Below are 8,588 nucleotides of genomic sequence, written 5' to 3'. Positions count from 1 at the left end.
TCTTATCAAGTGACATAATTCACCTCCCGATGTCAAAACCCCTAGCATCCTTCTCTCCTCCTCCTAACCAAAACCTCATAATATGTTTCGATAAGTGTTACTCACATGACTCCATCATCCTAATGCAACTGTGGTCTCATGACCTTGGTCACTGAGTCTACAACTAACCCACCCCCTGTGCTTGCGCAGTGACGCCACCCTTTCTCCACCCTGCATCTACCTATACTATACTCATACGTTATGGCTTAAATAAACTTAGTCTTCTAGGTATTAAGCCTTCTAATCTCAGCTCTATCTTCTAATTACTGGAATGAAGTTTCTACACTGCGGTGGAAATGATCTCCATTTATTCCTAGAAAGCGTTTTTAACGGTTTAAAATATCACAATGTAGCTGTTGATGAGTTCCACCTACTGCAAAACATAAAAAAAAATTTAAAACAGTTTAGCTCAGATTTTAGTGGCTCTAGTATCATACTTTTCAACTACTACTTTTCAAAAAAGTATTCTAATCTTTTTATTGTTCTAAGAAGTACGTCGTCATTTAATTTTTAAAAAACATAATTAAAAACTAAACAATTTTGAAATTTGTATTTTTAAGTAAATTTAGTTATTAATCCAAATAAAAATAAATATTTTTATTTCAATTAAATTTAATTAAAAAGATATGTCGTACCCAACGGCTAAATGTAGATTAAAGCTTGATAAATTTTTTGTATTAATATTTCCAAAAACCATATCGTCCTAAAAAAATTAATTTTTAAGTAACATTTAATAAAAATCTGATTTTAATATAAAACATGAATGTTTTTAATGATATATTTATCAAAACTTCATTTTACTGAATTTTTTTTTTTTTTATTTAACTATATATATTTATTGAATCGCTTTAAATTAAAGCCTAACAATAAGTTTTAGAATCTTAAAGACTAATAACATTACATTACAAATTATTTTATATAAACATACTATAATGATACATATAATGATTTGTAAATTATTTCAAGGGGCCTCTGAATAAGTAGCCAGGGCTTATTTACCAGATATCACGGTTTATGAGTTGAATTAATCAGGATGATCATTGGGAAAGTAGGATGGCGGGTCTATCGTTTTAGTCTAGAGGAAGTAGTCATATTAGCAAGTGGTCTAGCCAGCGGATTTACATGGTTTTCAAGATTTGAAATATGTTTCTGCCTTATTCTCTCGAATTCGACTTTAACCATCGGAACTCTTAAATCTAACCAGTTATCATTCTTAAGATCTTTTCTTGAGCTCTTTGCAGCATTTCTACATTTGACGAACAGGCATTGCCATATAGCTGTAAGCCATATATCCAGATTGGGTTAATAACTTGGTTGTATCACAAGAGTTTGTACTCTAAACATAAAGGAGACTGATGACCGATTAGCCAGTGAAGGCTTAAAGCTTTGAGCTTCATTTGAGTCCTTTTTGTTTCAATATGCTTCCGCCAAGTTAAGCTTTTGTCGAGGTGAATACCAAGGTACGTCACTGTTTCTGTTTGTGGAACTACTATTCCGTTGAGAGTGATAGTTGGTGATAAGGATCTGTTAAGAGAAAATATTATATGACGACATTTTTGCACATTGACTTTAATTCGCCATAGTGATAACCAGCTTTCAATGGAGTACAAATGATTTTGCAGTTGACTGGAAGCGATTGCGGCATTCTTATGTCGGCACAAAATAGCGGTATCGTCAGCAAATGTTGATATTACTAAATTGGTATTTGAAAGAATATCTGAAGTAAAGATGAGGTACAAGAATGGACCAAGAACGGTGCCTTGTGGAACTCCTGCACCTATTGGAGAGTCATTAGTTGTGTGTATATTATACTTCACCTTAAAAGATCTGCCTATCAAGTATGATTGAAGTACTGCGTGTGAGTTTTGCGGGAGTACTTGTCGTATTTTGTGTAACAGGCCCTCATGCCATACTTTGTCGAACGCTTGTGCAACATCTAAAAAGACACCAGAGCAATATTCTCGATCTCACTTCTTATTTCGTTATTTATTCTGTTCACTTGGTCGATAGTACCATGTTTTTGACGAAATCCAAATTGATGGTTTGGGATCAAGTCTCTATCTTGGAGGAAAGCCATAAGTCTTGCAAGGAACACTTTCTCAAATAATTTTGACAGACAAGGCAGCAAACTTATAGGTCTATATGATGTGGCTAGTGTTGAATCCTTTCCGGGCTTTTGAACCATTTCAATTAACGCTTTTTTCCATTCCGTCGGGATATGTCCAAATTTTATTATGGCGTTAAAAATCTTTGCAATAAATGAGATTGCTACGAAGGGCAGATTTTTTAACATAATTGGAGTTATAGAATCATGTCCAGGTGCTTTTTTGCAGACAAGTTTTTCTTTGATGGTTACCTTGATATCGTTCGCGGTGATTTGTAAGTTGATAATATTATTGTTAATATGTTGAGCTGGTAAATTCAAATTATTGAAGGGATTTGGTTGAAAAATTTGACTCAGATGATTAGCAAATGCATTAGCTTTTTCTTCGTCGCTGCGCGCCCATTCACCGCTGGAGTTTCTTAACGGAGGCACTGCTTCAGCAGGTGTTTTTATAGTTTGATGAGCCTTCCAGAGTGATCCTTTGTTAGCCGTTTGGGGACAGCTTCTTAATATATTTGTATTGTTTGTTTTCTTTGTCTCTTGCAAGAGCGCTCTTTAGTCGGTTTACGGCTTCTTTTAATTTAGATTTGGTTGATGGGGATCTATTTTTTTGCCATTCGCGACGAAGTTTTCTTTTTTCGGCTAGAAGATTTTCGATTTTACTGTTGCTAAGATGCTGCTTTCTTACCTGAGAAGGCAAATTTTGTAGTATAGAAATTTCGGCAGCTGAGGAGAGAATCATGTTGAATACTTGTACTGCATCATCTACCTGGTATTTGTTTTTAATTTTGTAATTGGTATGAACGTGAGTACTTATGTATTTCTTAAATTTCAGCCAATTGGTGTTTTGAGTTGTAAGTCTTTGTGGACCTTGAATTAGTTGGGGTTCTTCATAAACTATTAGAAAGATTGGAGAATGATCCGATGATAATTCATAAATTGTGTACACCGAAATGGAGTCACGACGAATACCCTTCGTTACAGCGAAATCAATAAAATCTGGGATTTTGTTGTTGTCTGATGGCCAATACGTAGGATGCCCGGGTGATGCGACATCTAGATTGTTGTTCTTGTTTGTTACCACGTTAAAGAGTTTTTGACCTTTAGGATTACAGAGCCGAGAGCCCCAAAAAGTGTGTTTTGCATTGTAGTCTCCTGCAGCAATGAATTTTTCTCCCAAAGTATTAAAGAATTCAAGGTACTGCATTTCGTTTAGTATAAAGCGAGAGAAGCAATACACTGCTGATAGGGTAAGATTGTAGGTAAAGAATTGTATGCACACTGAAGTTGCTTGAAGGAAATTTTCAGCACATGAGCTCACAAAATAGTGTTTTAATCTTCTTCGGACTAAAATTCCCGTACCTCCATGTGCTTTGCCGTCAGGATGATTTGTTTTGTAAAATATATAGTTTGGTATAAAAAAGTAGTTTTTATTAGTTAAGTGAGTTTCAGATATGAGCATCACATCAACTTCATTTTGGTTTAAAAAAATTCAAAGTTTCTAATTTATGTTGGCTTATGCCGTTTGCATTCCATGCACATATTTTTATGCTACTCATTACCTGGCTAAAATCGCTGACATCAATTGCGATTGCATTTGTATTATTTGGTTGAACATAGTTTGCATGGTTTGCATGAACTGTGAAAACATCATTTCAAAATTACTGCTTGTAGCTTGTTGTACTGGAGTTTGTTGAACTGGAACTTGTTGTTCCTGCTGGGCATTTAACTTTAATACATTCGCATATGTGACGCCTTGAATCACCCTGTTTGAAGAAGAATCGTTGGAGACAGCAGTGTTTGTTGAGAACATATTATTTTTGGGGTCCCGGAGGGCTTGTCTTTTGTAGAGTAGACTTTGTTTAAGATGTTTATAGACTTGACACCCCCTGTAATTTGCGGTATGGTTACCATTGCAGTTATTACATTTTCCAACTTTTTTGTTTTTTACTGAATTTTACTGAATTGAAGTGTGGTTAAATGAAAAAAATTCATTAATTAATTAATTAATTAATTAATTAAGCATTAATGTTAGAAGATTTTAGTTTCCTAATAAAATTTCATAGTAAATATTATTCAGAAACAAACAATTTTGGATGTATATTTCAAATGAAGTAATTCAATAAAAACCATTGTGATTACCTTTACAGTGCGAAAAATATTATGTTTCTGTTATCTAAAGGGCTTGAGATATGGTCATTTAACAATTCATCTGAAATGTAGATCCTTAAAAAACCCCATGAGTCCTTATCTCCTATTAAAAATGTTTTTTTATTTTTTCCCGACACGAGGTTGTCGATTTTTTCAGCCATAAATTGTTTTTTATATTATTTGGTAGTTTGTTTAATTAGTGCGATATAACAATTTAATATATATATTTGTATGATATTATACTAATTGTCTTTTGTAGCTTAATTATTGAATTATTCAAAAAATAATTTTACAGAAAATAATTTATATAAATCATTTAACGCCTTTATGACGAGTTATCTATTTTCACATACAGTGAACTTGTTGATGGTGAAGAATTTTGAAATTACAATAGTCAGTTTTCATTTCAATTGCAAATATTGAATGGAATTTCAATTTCACTTTGTTTTTTTGGAAAGAAATTAATTTTCGTAGAATTTTTCTAAATGTAATTTATGAAATAACTCAAAATAAATAAACCTTTTCAAATTTCTAAAGTATTTCAAGCAACTACCCTACTTTTTTGTTACTCAATGCGACCTTATTGATAGTCTCAATTACTTTCTTGTCCAATATTTCTTACTTTTTCTTGTTAGTAACTTAAGTCCTTTTAAGTTCTGCAGCTGAAGTGGCTGTCAATTTGTATCTACAAATGCGCCAGTAAAAATGAATCGCTTTTTGTCTTGTCCTGCATTCACATAAACTGTTATTTCTGTTTAAAACGCTGGCAACAGCCATTTCTTCTGCAGACTTCGAGCTGTTCCTGCACTTTCCAAAGAACATTACCATACTTAGCACACACAAGTGGAAGTTTATATGCTAATGTATAACACAATGCATTTTTTGCCGGCCTTGACTATTTTCCACAACATTGCACTTTTAGTTTTATTACCCGCAATTCTTTTTATTGCGAAATCCTCTATGGAATATTGAGCATCTTATATCTATAAGTTTTCGTTAAATAATGCGTAAGTATATACCAAAAGTGGGTTTTATAAGATTGCGTTAAGAACGATTTATGATGTTGTTAGATGCCATTGGCGTTAAGGAATATTGTGCAGATCAATATGCTTACTGTATGGTATTTATTTACAGCTTATTTACGTACATTAGATACTTTGTGTGCTGCTGAAGTGTTATTCTTGAAAGATGAATTATTGACGAATGAATATTTTTCTACTTAATGTTTTGTACATAATTCTGTCTGTATATCAAATATCGATCGGAAATATTTTATGCATTCTAAGTGGCATATATGAGATGCATACGTTGACATGACGAAATGACCACAATTTCTGCTAATTAAAAGAAACTGAATGATTTTGCTCAAATAAAAAATGTTAAACTCAGATTATTCAAACCAAATGGCATAACTTTTAGAATCCAATTAAATTTTAATATTATTTTAAACGAAATGTTTCAAGACACTAAAAAAGAGTTATAGGATTAACACAAATACTTCGAACTTTTCGTTTTGAACTACATTTACTAAGACTAATTTTTTTAACATTTTCAATTCATTTTTTAATTTCAGAATGATTTTTTAAATTTTGTTAAAATATGTATTTTTAAATTAGATGAAAGAGTAAAAATCTTAAAGTATTGAATTTTATTCTCCACTTCCTCTTCGAAATATTAATAAATTTCTAACAGTGGATGACGAATGCATCATCTTACAGCTTACAACAATAAAGCAATAAAAATATAAAGTAATATGCTTTCTATTATAAACTACATTCAAAACAAATCATTTTAATATTAAATAAAATCAGCAATTTAATAGAGAGGATATCTCTCTATTACCATCCTCTTCTATTCAAAGTAGTTTACCTGTCACACGACATAAAATGTTTAAATTAAACTGGAAAATCAAGACGAAAAAAAAAATAAGATTAATTTGACTCAACATCGCAAAATATAAATTCTTATGAAGGAGGGCTTAAGATGGTTACCATCCTCGAAATTCTGTAAAAAGATTTGAAATATTGTAACCTGGATGGATTAATTGAGTATCAAAGTTATTTATTGTTCGAAAATTTTTTTCTATAAATTAGGAAGGTAATTTTACGTCATATGCTATCAATACTTCCTAATATGCCACCGTAAAGACGTAACTACTTAGCATAAATTAATATGCATATGTAAACATATAGAGATAGAGAATGTGTTCATTAAGTTGTTACATTCGCTTCAAATCCCTTTTCTACAATGTATTTGTCCATTATACGATCTTCGGACATGCATGTGAGGTGGACTATTACTATCTATTAGTGATATCTATGACTAACCATTCAGAATCTGAGAGTTAAATATATATATTAATGTACATAACATTTGAAACATATGCACAACTCGAATAGGCTCTTACCAAATAGTTTGTTGTAAGGAATTCAATCAAATATTAATAATTAAATATATTTTAGAAAAAATATATTAAGTACGCACACAATAATACACCTGTAAGTAAGTACCAAAAGTTAAGAAGTCTTTCAAGAAATAAATAATATGTAGAGTTTAATACGAAGTTCCAATATATTTGATAAAATATAGCAAAAGCCATGTGGGTCAAGCAATATATTACATCATATTTATTGTTTTGTATTTATTTTCTTAATCTTTTTACATTCGCAATAAAATCCAAATAAATAAAGTCAATGCAACTATCAATTAATACAAACATTTATCAAAATTTTTGTAGAAATTGAAACAAAATGATAGTATTTTCTATTAACTAAAAGCTATAACATATCACATAATCTAAAAGAATATCCATTCTAGCGTCAGCCCAACAATTCACTGGATTGAAGGAATCCTCTTTGGATTTGAAAATTTCTTCACTATTACCAGCCTTTAAAATAAATCTCATGATACGATATAAAATTAGTATTGAATTATATATTGTATAATTCAGTAATCATATAAACTTTATGCTAAACTGTGTATTCCAAAATGTATGCTAACAAACCAGAAATTAATTTTAGTGGTTTCTAAAAATTGCTTTTAGTGCTTTTTAGTTGCACTTTCGTTTTCGTTTGAACGAGTAAAATTATATATAAAAACTATAATTCAAAAAAGTTGAATGAACTACTTTGTTTTGATATAAAATTGTACCTAATGCAGGAGGATCATCGTCTACGGCTTTCTTTTCAACTTTAATTTTTCTACTATAGATGAAGTAACTCTTTGCGTTAATATATTATAAAATAAATAAAATTTTTGAAGGGTAAATCCACATATATTATACGCATCAAAATTTAATCAGCGTCAGCAATGATGCTCTATTTAAAAGAATGGTTAATATTAAGACTAGAGGTGGTACTTGAGGAATATTTTAGTTCATATATTAGGGATACTCATCTGAGCATATAGATTTATCAAATGTGTGATTTTATACATTTAAGTACATGGTTATATGAACGCACTTAGTCAAATATTTGTGTAAATTTATCAATCTGCTGTATAACAGCACTATTAATATAATCAATAATTATGTCAGCACAATGCAATGCTGTGTCGCTATCATTAAATTACAAAATATAATACCGAAATTGAGCCAAAAATATACTTAAAAAGTACTTACAAAAATATTTTTGTAAATGTTTTGCTGACGTTGAAGTGCAACTATGTATTGATAACAATAAATTTATACGACATGAATTAAACGCAAAGTTTTCGTGTAAATTTATTAAATTTGTGTATACTATTTTCCATGCAAAATTTGAGACTTCATTTACCAAGATGATAAATTTATAAGTTTATAACGTTTATAAGGCATTTATCAGTTTAGATGATTACCCCTATTATAAATATTTATAATACTTGTCTCATATTTTCTTGTTTTATTGTCATATACATACTTAATTTTTTTATATATTTTATGTTATTTTTAGAAGGGTTTTCGAATAACAAAGAAAGAAATAAAGGACAAACACAAAAATTTATTTTTAATTTTATTGAAATTTGGCTGACCATAACGCTGTTTCGAGTATTACCAAGTACTCTTCATCAGTGGTCTTTGGGAATAATCGAATATTATTTAATTAGCTTATAGTCCGTATATAATTTGTTTGGACTGCAAGTGCCAGGCTTAGAACTCGTGCCTGTCAAATTAGAAGCGATGACTAATCGTGTTTATCCACAAGAAGCCAAGGCTGCACAAACTTTCAATGCTCAAGTTCCAGGTTTTATTGTCACTTATTTTTATTTAATTAGTGACAACAACCAACGCACTTGCCGTGCTTTTTAAATAAGAACG

This window comes from Teleopsis dalmanni, chromosome X, assembly GCF_002237135.1.
Source record: "Teleopsis dalmanni isolate 2A chromosome X, ASM223713v2, whole genome shotgun sequence".
In the NCBI taxonomy this organism is placed as follows: Eukaryota; Metazoa; Arthropoda; class Insecta; order Diptera; family Diopsidae; genus Teleopsis; species Teleopsis dalmanni.
Note: the sequence above shows the minus strand (reverse complement) of the source record.